General features: G+C 50.2%; 1 protein-coding gene and 1 long non-coding RNA gene across 23 annotated transcripts in view; one reads left to right on the top strand and one right to left on the bottom strand.

Annotated features, from left to right (window-relative positions):
• Positions 1 to 6943: 6943 nt before the first annotated feature.
• The window catches only part of ILF3 (interleukin enhancer binding factor 3), a 37779-nt gene continuing 31600 nt past the window's right edge, over positions 6944 to 13122 (top strand). For 14 of the 22 annotated variants that reach the window (XR_013408883.1, XM_077977354.1, XM_028839803.2 and 11 more), the window contains exon 1: positions 6944 to 7152. The gene's annotated coding sequence lies outside the window, so the exon portion shown is untranslated. Of the gene's footprint in view, positions 7153 to 7456; positions 7815 to 8014; positions 8252 to 13122 lie in introns of those variants that run through there. The other 8 variants (XR_013408884.1, XM_077977348.1, XM_077977350.1 and 5 more) reach the window with 4 other exon arrangements.
• Positions 6969 to 9511, bottom strand: LOC144336661 (uncharacterized). The gene is made up of 2 exons (XR_013408919.1): positions 7488 to 9511; positions 6969 to 7425 (listed from the first exon to the last, which is right to left on the bottom strand). It is a non-coding gene; the product is annotated as an uncharacterized LOC144336661 (long non-coding RNA).

A 13122-nucleotide genomic window follows, 5' to 3' on the forward strand; every position in this document is an offset into this window, starting at 1 on the left:
TCCTACTAAATCCCCTCTCATCTACCTGCCTCCTATTAGCTTTCTTTGGAGAAACCTAATAATACACACATCATACATTTTCGTGGCTCTCTTTTTTTTTTTTTTTTTTTTTTTGAGATGGAGTCTCCCTCTGTCGCCCAGGCTGGAGTGCAGTGGTGCGATCTCAGCTCACTGCAAACTCCACCTCCCAGGCTCACACCATTCTGCTGCCTCAGCCTCCTGAGTAGCTGCGACCACAGGCGCCAGCCACCATCCCCGGCTAATTTTTTTTTTTTTTTTTTTTGTATTTTTAGTAGAGACAGGGTTTCACTGTGTTAGCCAGGATGGTCTTGATCTCCTGACCTCGTGATCTGCCTGCCTTGGCCTCCCAAAGTGCTAGGATTACAGGCATGAGCCACTGCGTCCAGCCACATTTTCCTGGCTTTAAGATGAGAAGTCTTCTCTTTTTTTGAGACAAGAGACTTGCTCTGTTGCCCAGGCTGGAGTGCAGTGGCATGATCTCAGCTGACTGCAACCTCTGCCTCTCAGATTTAAGCGATTCTCCCGCCTCAGCCTCCCAAATAGCTGGGATTACAGGCGCCCGCCACCATGCCTGGCTAATTTTTGTATTTTTAGTAGAGATGGGGTTTCACCATCTTGGCCAGGCTGGTCTTGAACTCTTGAACTGTTGCCACCCACCTCTGCCTCCCTTAAGTGCTGGGATTACAGGGCCGTAGAAGTCTTTTCTTGCTCCTAAGTCTCAGGCCTGGAGCTCACTGACTCTGACCAACCTGATTATGATCATTTACTCATTGTAAATCATTGAATGAATCATTCTGGTCAAAGTATGGGTCTAGTTTGGGAGTCAGGCAGTGGGGACCTGCCATCTGGACAACAGTTTGATGAAGGGAGAGGAATGGTTCCCCAACGACTGTGGTCATCCCAGTGTCCATCCCAGAGTGGTAACCAATGTCCACCCTGGGGGGAGTAAGAAGGGAACAGGCATATGACAAAAAGCTTTCAAGAGGGAAGTTAACTGGATGTGATTGGGAGAGCCGGTGGAATCTTTCAAGATGAGGAAGACAATGAATAGAGAGGCTGTAAGGACAGCAGAGTCACTGAGAGCGACAGGACCTGTCTAGACAGAGGGATTGCAAGAGGGGGATGACCTCAATCTTCAACCAATGAGCGGGAGGGAGGGAAGAGAGAAGAAGGAACAGCCAGTTGACAGATGATGTCACTAAGGCAAGGAGGGGAGAATGGTGTTGTATATAGGGTTTGTGACCACTGAGTGGTGGAAGGGCAAGGGCAGAGGTGGGAGGTTGGGTCAGGATAGCAGTTCAGTAAGACAGGGCAGATGGCATCTTGCGTCTTCCATCCTTTATGGTGACCAAGGACTAGGAGCCTGATGGATGGGGTTTATTGGAAGGTTGGCCTGAAAACTTTTTACTTTAAAAATTTTTTTTTCTTTTTTTTTTCTTAGACACAGTCTCGATGTCACCCAGGCTGGAATGGGGGGTGGCTCAATCTCGGCTCACTGCAACCTCTACGTCCCAGGTTCAAGCAATTCTCGTGCCTCAGCCTACCGAGTAGCTGGAATTACAGGCGCCGGCCATCATGCCCAGCTAATTTTTGTACTTTTAGTGGAGACAGAGTTTTATCATGTTGGCCAGGGTGGTCTTGAACTACTGACCTCAAGTGATCCACCAGTCTCAGCCCCCCAAAGTGCTGGGATTACAAGTATGAGCCACGGCACCCGGCCTTCTTTTTGTTTTTATTCTTGAAAACTTTTTTTTTTTTTTTTTTTTTTTTTTTTTGAGACAGAGTCTCGCTTAGTCGCCCAGGCTGGAGTGCAGTGGCGCGATCTCGGCTCACTGCAAGCTCCGCCTCCCGGGTTCACGCCATTCTCCTGCCTCAGCCTCCCGAGTAGCTGGGACTACAGGCGCCCGCCGCCTCGCCCGGCTAATTTTTTGCATTTTTAGTAGAGACGGGGTTTCACAGTGTTAGCCAGGATGGTCTCGATCTCCTGACCTTGTGATCCGCCCGCCTCGGCCTCCCAAAGTGCTGGGATTACAGGCGTGAGCCACCGCGCCCGGCCACTTTTTTTTTTTTTTAATGTAGAGATGGGGCTGGGTGCGGGTAGCTCACACCTGTAATCCCAGCACGTTGGGAGACCAAGGTGGGTGGATAACTTGAGGTCAGGAGTTTGAGACCAGCCTGGCCAACATGAAACCCAGTCTCTACTAAAAATACAAAAACTAGCTGGGCATGGTATTGTACGCCTGCAATCCCAGTGACTTGGGAGGCTGAGGCAGAATTGCTTAAACCCAGGAAGTGGAGGTTGCAGTAAGCTGAGATCGTATCATTGCACTCCAGCTGGGGCTACAGAACAAGACTCCATCTCATAAATCAATAGAATAGAATAGAATAGAATAGAATAGAATAGAATAGAATAGAATAGAATAGAACAGAATAGAATAATAGAATAGAATAGAACAAAATAGGAGATGGGGTCTCACTATGTTGCCCAGACTGGCCTTGAACTCCTGGGCTCAAGCAATCCCCCTGCCTCAGCCTCCCAAAGTATAAGATTACAGGTGTGAGTCACCGTGCCTGGCGAAGACAGCACTTTTAAGGAAGTTCTGGTTGGATGGGGCACCAGTTCAAGAGGTAACGATCACAACCATTACTGTTTTTGAAGCTTCAACTCCATGCCAGGTACTGAAGCAACCCCTTGATGTTGAATTAACTCCAAATCAGTCCTCCTCCAAACCAAACCCTAGGTTTGGGTTTGACCCAAAGACTGTGCTTGTCATCATGATCCTATCCACCCTTTACTGTGTTTGGGGACCCTGGGGCAAGAAACGCCTTAGCGGAATGAGATCTTCAAAAGCATTTTAAGTAACCTTGGGCTCTCTGGAGTTCGGAGTCAGAAAACTAGTAACCATCCTCATTCTGCCACTTGGCAGCGCTGTTAGTTCAAGCAAGTCACTACCCGCATTGACCTGTTCCGAAAAAAGTCAGTCTAGGCTTTGTTATTAACATTCATTATCACAGTGACCTTGAACAATTTAAACTTAATCATTTTTTTTGGTTTCGTTTTTGTTTTTTTGAGACAGGGTTTCTGTTGCCTAGGCTAGAGAGCAGTGGCCCAATCTCAGTTCACTGCAGTCTCAACCTCTTGGGCTCATATGATCCTCCCACCTCAGCCTCCTGAGCAGCTGGGACTACCGGTGTGTACCACCATGCCCAGGCATTTTAACCAGTTTTATCTTAATGCATGCCCCAATCATCTTACCAAACCTTTCTTCAGTTTTTAGCTCTATTTGTGAGACAGATCTGAGGCATAGGAAACGAAATTAAAAAGCCTTGTGCGAATAATTTATCAATTTATGTGAAAAACAAGAATACAATTATGCATCTCTGAAAATAAAACTTTGTAGAGTTGGCCAGGTGCAGTGGCTCACACTTGTAATTCCAGCACTTTGGGAGGCCAAGGCGGACAGATCACCTGAGGTTGGGAGTTCGAGACCAGCCTGACCAACATGGAGAAACCCCATCTCTACTAAAAATACAAAATTAGCCGGACGTGGTGGCGCATGCCTGTAATCCCAGCTACTCGAGAGGCTGAGGCAGGAGAATCGCTTGAACCTGGGAGGCAGAGGTTGCAATGAACCGACATCGTGCCATTACACTCTAGCCTGGGCAACAAGAGCAAAACTCGGTCTCAAAAAAAAAAAACTCTGTAGAGTTACACAAAAAACTGTACAATGGCTGCTAAGAGGGAGGGAACTGGGTGTCTGAGGAAGACTTTGTGTTCTCATGTCTTTGGCACATTTGACGTATCATGTGACTATGCTACCTATTAAAAATCCACAGTAAAATGTAAATAAAATAGCAGAGGGTACAGTATGCACTCTTTTTTGAGAGTCCATCATGGCTCACTGCAGCCTGGACCTCCACAGCTCATGCGATCCTCCCACCTCCTCCTTCCAGGTAGATGGGACTATGGGCACAGGCCATCACGCTCTGCTAATTTTTGTAGAAACTGGGTTTTGCCATGTTGCTCAAGCTGGCCTCAAACTCCTGGGCTTAAGGGATCCTCCAGCCTCAGCCTCCCAAAGTGCAGGGATTACAGGTGTGAGCCACCATGCCCGGCCAGGCACTCATTTTTGTAATTGTTGCGGGAAACACAGGACCAGAGAGACCAACGTGGGAAACAGGAGGATTTATTTAGGTGTACACCAGCTCAGTGGATTCATGTCTGAAAAGCTGAGCATTGAACAAAAACTGAGTGTGGTTTTTATAGGCAAACTTACAGAAGCAAAACAAAAGCAGTTAATGATACAGTGACAGGTCATGTAATCTACAGCATAACTGTTGACTTAGCATAACTTGTGGCTTTGCACAGCTGTTGGCCTTGCAGCTGCATCGAAAGGAAAACAGAATCTACACATCTTACTAAATACAAGCATTGGCAAACACAGTCATAACTAATGGTTCAGAGAAGGAGAGACAGTAAAGGAATTTGTTTTTCTTTTCAACTTTGCTCCGGAGGAGGGTGTCTGGAGCCCATTCCTTTGGCATCGACTTTTCAGTGCTATCTTACAAGCATTCAAGGACACCACGCTTTTAAGGACAAGGCACTCGGTCACGGGCGCCTTTACTGATGTGAGCTGGCTAAGCAGAGGAAAACTTGTTCTTCGTTTCTTTTTAACCCTTGTCTTGCCACATAATCACATCTTTACACTTCAATTTTTTTTTTTTTTTTTTGGAGATAGGGAGTTGGAGTCTCGCTCTATTGCCCAAGCTGGAGTGCAGTGGTGCCATCTCAGCTCACTGTAACCTCTGCCTCCCAGGTTCAAAGTGATTCAAGCCATTCTTGTGCCTCTGCCTCCTGAGTAGCTGGGATTGTAGGTGCACACCACCACACCGGGCTAATTTTTTTTTTTTTTTTTTTGAGGCTGAGTCTCACTCTATTGCCCAGGCTGGAGTGTAATGGTACAATCTCAGCTCACTGCAACCTCTGCCTCCTGGGTTCAAGCGATTCTCCTGCCTCAGCCTCCCAATTAGCTGAGATTACAGGCGCCTGCCACCACACTCAGTTAATTTTCATATTTTTAGTGGAGACGGTGTTTCACAATGTTGGCCAGGCTGGTCTTGAACTTCTGACCTCAAGTGATCCACCCACCTCTGCCTCCCAAAGTGCTGGGATTACAAGCGTGAGCCACCACGCCCAGCCAGGAAACCCACTTTCTTTTTTTTTTTTTTTGAGACGGAGTCTTGCTCTGTCACCCAGGCTGGAGTGCAGTGGCCGGATCTCAGCTCACTGCAAGCTCCACCTCCCGGGTTCACGCCATTCTCCTGCCTCAGCCTCCCAAGTAGCTGGGACTACAGACGCCCGCCACCTCGCCCGGCTAGTTTTTTTGTATTTTTAGTAGAGACGGGGTTTCACCGTGTTAGCCAGGATGGTCTCGATCTCCTGACCTCGTGATCCGCCCGTCTGGGCCTCCCAAAGTGCTGGGATTACAGGCTTGAGCCACCGCGCCCGGCTGGAAACCCACTTTCAACACCTCCTTGCTCTTCTCTTTTGTTTTTTTGAGACAGAGTCTCGCTCTGTTGCCCAGGCTGGAGTGCACTCACTGCAAGCTCCGCGTCCCGGGTTCACGCCATTCTGCTGCCTCAGCCTCCCGGGTAGCTCGGACTAATGGCGCCCGCCACCACGCCCGGCTAATTTTTTTGTGTTTTCAGTAGAGACAGGGTTTCACCGTGTTAGCCAGGACGGTCTTGATCTCCTGACGTCGTGATCCGCCTGCCTCCGCCTCCCAAAGTGCTGGGATTACAGGCTTGAGCCGCCGCGCCCGGCCTTCCTTGCTCTTCTTGCTCCAAATCCTGGGAACATTTTAATCAACAGGCGGGCATCTGTCAAACCTCCCTAGCAACTACGCCTGCGGATGGCCAACCCGACCCTGGCAGAGCGTGGGGTTTAGTTTAAGCACAGACTGCACATCGGGGACCTCATAAGGCGCCTGGGAGCATTCAAGGACACCACGGTTTTAAGGACAAGGCACTCGGTCACGGGCGCCTTTACTTCGGAGCTCCGCGCTGTTGCTGGCCGAGCGTATGTAGAGTCCCAGCCCCAACTTTCCCAGGAACTGGCCGTGAGCCCTCTAGTGTGATATTTTTTGGCCTGGGCCTCAGTTTCTCCATCTGTCAATCGGGAAAGGGGAAAGCGGGCTGGAGAATCCCGACCAGGTCGGCTGTAGCCTTCGGAAGCTACGGCCCGGGGAGGCTACACCAAGGCAGGTCCGTGGGACGAAAGAACGCGCGCGCTCATTGGCGCCGGTCCCTGGATGAAGGGACAGAAACGAGGAGACGCTGGACCTGGCCGTTCTTCGCACGCATCTCTGACCTTCTGTGCCTCTCAAGAGAGATGCGGGAAGCATAGCCACCTCTACTGTAGCACGAAAGTCTCCGGCCAACATACCGCCACTAAGGTACACATGCGTCAAAGCCTCTCAGAGCCATTTCCGCTAACGTACTCAGGGCAACGGGCGTAAGATGGCGGACGCGCAGGCGCGAAATGCCGCAGCCGTGGGGAGGCTCCGCCTCTCACGCTTGCCTTGCATCACGTGGTAATGGCAGCTCAAAAACCGCCTTAGCAAAAACCAGAGCGTGACCTCGTCACGTGATAGAGGACTCCCAATACGGCAAAGGGAAGGCGCCAAAAGTTCTTGTCAGATGGCGAAGGAAACTGCGAAATTCGCCATTGTCACATGATAGAGTAACCTATCGAAAGCGGAGGGAAAGGTGCCGAAGTCACGTGACTATGCACGCAAACACCCAGGCTTGTCCCACGTGATAACGCACGCCCGCCCCAAGACCCCCCTCTTTTCGCTCCTCCCTCCCATTTGTGTTGGGCCTGCGTCGAGGCGCAACGCGGCGTCAAAGGGGGCGGGGCTTCAGCTGATCACGTGTTCCCGCACCTCCCCGGCGCGCGCCTGCCCGCCCGCCCGCTCGCCCCCGGTCCGGACTCCTCCTCCTCCTCTTCTCGCCATTGCAGTTGGACCCAGCAGCCGGCGCGCACCGCGTGGCTTTTTGGGGGAGACCCCGGCGGGCTGTGGCAGGAGGGCGGCGGCGGCGGCTGCGGTCGAAGAAGGGGACGCCGACAAGGTAAGCGTCAATGTGGCGGCGGCCGGGCCCGCTCCCGCCTCTGCCCCTCCCCCCGCCCGCCTTCCTCACCGAGGTCCCCACCGAGGGTTCGCGGAGACAAGGCTGGAGGGGTCCCGCGCTCGCCGCCTCCGCCCGGTCCCCTCATCCCGGCGGCTGACCGGTATCTCCCTTGCCGGCCTCGCTCCCGCGCTCGGCCGTTAACTCTCCTCCATTGTGCGGAGGAAACAAAATGGCGGCGACGGCGGCGGCGAGGACTCGGTGCGCGCGCAGCCGCTCCCCCCCACACGCGGCCCCTCGGCCGGCGGCGGCGCCACGCGCGGGGGGTGCGCGCGCACCGGGCCCCCGGCCGCCGCCTCCCCGGGGCCGGGCTTTGTCTGTTGCGGCCTCCTGGGGACGCGTGCACGTGCCTGGAGCACACACCCCCTCGGGTCCCGAGCTTCGCGGCGGGGCGACCCCCCTTCCTCACTCCTTCTTTCCTATTCCCTCCACCTCTTTGTCCCAGTCCCGCCCCCGGTTCCAGGAGAGTCCCAGGTTCCTGAGGCGGGAAACGTTGCCTCCTTTGTCCTCACGGGGCGCGGAGAGGCGGACCCCTCCTTGGAAGCCCCTTCCCACGCGGACTGCAGAGGAAGCCTTTGTGGGTTCGTCGGGTTTCCAAATCTCTAGTCAGCCAGGTCTCTCTCAGATCAGGGTCCAAATTTGGAAGGGTTTCAGCTTTCTTTTTCTTTAGTTCATTTGTTTTCGTTTTTGAATGTTTTTCCAGATCGTATTTGCCTTCCCTAGAACGGCAGTCTGTTAGGGTGCAAGCTTGGGCCCTGAAACGTGGATGCTTAAAACCCCTTTCTACCTTTATTTTTCCTCGTAGTTGAGCGATTGAGATTCTCGAGGTTACGCAGGAGGTTCTGCCCCAGTTAATCTACCGCCTGGATGAATTATTTGGGGTGTACGGCGGTCTGCATGCTCTCCCCCAGTTCCGTGACCAAATTTGAGGAGAGTAAGGGATCTCTTCTTCATATATCCAACATTGATTGCCAGTTGCTGCTTAGGTGACATGGATCAGCAACGAAGCATCAGTTTCAGTGGCATCCTTTTCTGGACTCCGGTAATTCAATGATGCTGAATCTCTTTCAAGATTTTGCTCACTTTAAAATGAGCGGTGTGATGGCATATTTGTGGTCCACATGGAATCGCGAGGTGCCATCCGAAGTTAGGGTTGAAATTTAGGACTTTTTAAGCTCTCTTTTCCTCAGGTATTTGTGGTTGGGAATCTCCATGGATTGCTCAAAGTGCTGCCACTATGCCTTGTGCTTGATGCTTTGTGTGTGGTCTCGTGGGATGTAGTTACAGCAGCCGCCCAGACTGTGAATTAAGTATGGGAACCAGGGCCTCATTCACAGCTGGAAAGCAGGGGGAGGCCGCAGGACACTTGCAGGTGCTCCTCTCCCTGTTCTGTGGTGCCGGGGTCCCTTGCCTATGTGAGTGGCTCGTGGTCTCTGGGATTTGTGAATGGAATCTGCAGGCCCCAGTGTTGTTTGGAATATTCTTCAGTTCAGATTGGAGGCTGGCCATGAGTGCCAGGCTTGGCCTTGCCCCCACTGGGCGCTATTTATCAGTCTCCCTATCTTCCTGGAGCTCAGCCGCCTCTTCCTGGAGCTGAGAGGTGCCTAATTGTTTGTGGTTTTTCTGATTGAACTTGTTTGGTGCCTCTAGGCAAAAATTCCTTTGGCTCCTTCTAGTATTTGCAGAGTCTTGAAGGCCCATATTCCTGAGCATGAGGAATCTAAGTCTGTTTCTTATTTTTCCTAAATTCTTCATGTTAAATACCACATTGACAAAGGACAGCTACTAATACTTTGATCACACAGACATATACGGTGCTCCCTGGTTAAGGCCTCCAGGTAGGGGACAGGTAGAGTCAGTGATGGGGAAGAAGCCTTCCCCTAAGTCCCTTTCCTTCAGGCTTTACCAAGATGTGGGGGTTAGAAGTCTTCTGGGAAAAGCCTTTAGTCGTTTTCTTTGGGCTGGGGCCTCTTCTATTATGGACTGTTTTCATCCTCTTTGTCGGTTTCTTTTGATTACCTTTCATGGCTCCAGAGGAGTGATTCCTTCCCCCATTTATACCTCTTGGACTTGCCATCCTGCTACATTTTGTCAGCAAGTTAATTCACCTTGTGCAGTTTTGAAAGATGTGTGTTAACATTTAGTATTGTGTAAGTGTTAACGTTTAGTATTAGCCCAGGAAATTGTGACCTTTTATTTGAATCTTGCTGTGATTGAACCTTTGCAGGAACTAGGATTTTCTAGGGTTTTTGTTTGTTTGTTTGTTTGGTTTTGAGTCAGAGTTTAGCTCTTGTTGCCCAGGCTGGAGTGCAGTGGTGCGATCTCGGCTCACCGCAACCTCCACCTCCCGAGTTCAAGCGATTCTCCTGCCTCAGCCTCCTGAGTAGCTGGGATTACAGGCATGCTCCACTACACCCAGCTAATTTTGTATTTTTGGTAAGACGGGGCTTCTCCATGTTGATCAGGCTGGTCTGGAACTCCCGACCTCAGGTGATCCACCGGGTGATCCACCCGCCTCCCAAAGTGGTGGGATTACAGGTGTGAGCCGCCACTCCCAGCCTCCTAGGTTCTATTTATTGGATGCTTTTTATGTTAACTAAGTTCTAGCAGAGAAAGATTTGATTTGTTTCCATCAGGAAGTTTGGAATCTGAGGCAGATAGTGGTTTGAGTGGCATCTTTGCACAATGAATGAGTAAAGAGATTTGGGGCCTGGGAGGCATGAGGCAAACTTTAGTTTACTGCTGAAGCATATGTCCATTTTATCTGGAACAAGTAGGTTTCCCGCCTGTGTGATTATACAGAGTAAGCTGGTGTGGAAATAATTGTGAAAGTAGGGTAGGCAGGTGGGTGGTGGTTGGAGGCCTCATTGGCGTGCTGATTTTTAAGAAATTTTTATGATATTTATGATCTCAAAATCCTTGTGAAACTTTTCCCTGAGAACACTTCACAGGTGATTCCATTATAAATAGCAATAATAGCCAGGTGCGGTGGCTCACGCCTGTAATCCCAGCACTTTGGGAGGCTGAGGTGGGCGGATCATGAGGTCAGGAGTTTGAGACAATCCTAGCCAACATGGTGAAACCCCGTCTCCATCTCTACTAAAAAAAAGAAAAAAAACAACAACAAAATTTTCTGGGTACGGTGGCACACACCTGCAGTCCCAGCTATTCGGGAGGCTGAGGCAGGAGAATCGCTTGTACCTAGGAGGCGGAGGTTGCAGTGAGCTGAGATGGTGCCACTGCACTCCAGCCTGTGTGATGGAGCAAGACTCCGTCTCAAAAAAATAAAAAAACAATTGGAAATTCAGATACATTTAGCATCAGCTGTGTTTATGCGTTTTGTAAAAGTGATGTCCAGTTAAAATTTAATTTTTTTTTGAGACAGGGTCTTGCTCTGTCACCCAGGCTGGAGTGCAGTTGCGTGATCTCCACTCAACTGCAACCTCCGCCTCCCAGGCTCAAGAAGCAATCCTCCCACCTCAGCCTCCCAAGTAGCTGGGATCACAGGCACATGCCACCACACCCGGCTAATTTTTTGAATTTTTTGTAGAGACAAGGTCTTTCCACGTTGCCCAGGCTGGCCTCAAAACTCTTGTGCTCAAGCAGTCTGCCCACCTTGGCCTCCCAAAAAGCTGGAATTACAGGAGTGAGCCATCGCTCCTGGCCAGAATTCAATTTTTTTTTCTTCTCATTAAATGTTTATGTAGTGAAGAAATTGAAAATGTAGCTACTAGTTTATTATTATATTTAAACTTTTAAACCAATTTTATTTTTTTTGTAGAGGCGGGGTCTTACTATGTAGCACAGGCTGGTCTCAAATTCCTGGGCTCAAGTGATCCTCCTGCCGCAGCCTATGAAAGTGCTGGGATTACAGATGTGAGCCGCCTTGCCCAGTGGCACTCATTTTAAGACAAAAATATGTTTATTGTCTGAGGTCCATTCTCTTGTGGAATATGTGATCACCATGGATCATTTAGTCACAAAGTTGAATGTGTATTACAGTATGTAAATTTGCTCCAAATTATTATTATTTTTGAGCCGGAGTCTGCTCTGTAGCCCAGGCTGGAGTGCAGTGGCGCCATCTCGGCTCACTGTAAGCTCCGCCTCCCGGGTTCACGCCATTCTCCAGCCTGAGCCTTTCTTTTTTTTTTTTTTGAGACGGAGTGTTGCTCTGTGCCTCAGGCTGGAGTGCAGTGGCGCGATCTCGGCTCACTGCAAGCTCCGCCTCCCCGGGTTCACGCCATTCTCCTGCCTCAGCCTCCCGAGTAGCTGGGACTACAGGCGCCCGCCACCTCGCCCGGCTAATTTTCTTGTATTTTTAGTAGAGACGGGGTTTCACCATGTTAGCCAGGATGGTCTCGATCTCCTGACCTCGTGATCCGCCCGTCTCGGCCTCCCAAAGTGCTGGGATTACAGGCTTGAGCCACCGCGCCCGCTCCAGCCTGAGCCTTTCGAGTAGCTTGGGACTACAGGCGCCTGCCATCACGCCCAGCTAATTGTGTTTTTAGTAGAGACGGGGTTTCACCGTGTTAGCCGGGATGGTCTCCGTCTCCTGTCCTTGTGATCCGCCTGCCTCAGCCTCCCAAAGTGCTGGGATTTCAGGTGTGAGCCACCGCGCCTGGCCAATTTGCTCCAAATTATTTTTATAATTTTAAGTGATTGTGAGAAGTTCTACTTGGCAGTGTGAAGTACGTAATTTTCCGTGAACATGTGCGACAGCTGTCCTTACCTTTTTGAGGATTTTGCTTCAAGCTGAAGGTTAAGGTCTTACTTAGATAAAGATAAAAGGTCTTGGCCGGGCGCGGTGGCTCAAGCCTGTAATCCCAGCACTTTGGGAGGCCGAGACGGGCGGATCACGAGGTCAGGAGATCGAGACCATCCTGGCTAATATGGTGAAACCCCGTCTCTACTAAAAATACAAAAAACTAGCCGGGCGAGGTGGTGGGCGCCTGTAGTCCCAGCTACTCGGGAGGCTGAGGCAGGAGAATGGCGTAAACCCGGGAGGCGGAGCTTGCAGTGAGCTGAGATCCGGCCACTGCACTCCAGCCTGGGCGACAAAGCGAGACTCCGTCTCAAAAAAAAAAAAAAAAAAAAAAAAAAAGATAAAAGGTCTTAGAGATGAATTAGTCTTCCAGGCCACTTTATATCCTGTTACTTGTCTATAAAACTACTTTCTCATATCAGAGTGGTTTTTTTTGTTGTTGTTTTGGAGATGGAGTCTGTCATCCAGGCTGGAGTGCAGTGGGACGATCTTGGCTCACTGCAACCTCTGCCTCCTGGGTTCAAGTGTTTCTCTTGCCTCATTTTTCTTGCCTCAGCCTCCCGAGTAGCTGGGATAACAGGCACCCACCATCACGCGCAGCTAATTTTTTGTATTTTTAGTAGAGATGAGGTTTCATCATTTTGCCCAGGCTGGTCTCAAACTCCTGATCTCAAGCGATCCACTGCCTCAGTCTCCCAAAGTGCAGGGATTACAGGTGTGAGCCACAGCGCCCAGCCTAATTTTTGTATTTTTAATAAAGACTGAGTTTCGCCGTGTTGGCTAGGGTGATCTTGAACTGGCCTCACTCAAGTGATCTGCCCGCCTCGGCCTCTCAAAGTGTTGGGATTACAGATGTGAGCCACTACACCTGGCCTGCAGTTATTTCAAAGTAAAAAGGTTTTACTTCATCCTTTGCTACTAAACAGTTCATATGTTTGAATATTAATATTTAATGTCCATGTGAGAGATGGTCTTTTTTTAAAAAAAAAATCTTAACTGGAAAAATACAGTTCTGGGAAAAGTAAACATTGAAGTATACACTGAGTTAAAGAAAAAAAAAAACCAAGGCTTCACTCTGGGAATACATGGGGAAGGATTGCCTCTGCCTCCAGCCAGATATGGGAGGATCTCTCAACCATGCTTCCCTCACC

Source organism: Macaca mulatta, chromosome 19, assembly GCF_049350105.2.
Source record: "Macaca mulatta isolate MMU2019108-1 chromosome 19, T2T-MMU8v2.0, whole genome shotgun sequence".
In the NCBI taxonomy this organism is placed as follows: domain Eukaryota; kingdom Metazoa; phylum Chordata; class Mammalia; order Primates; family Cercopithecidae; genus Macaca; species Macaca mulatta.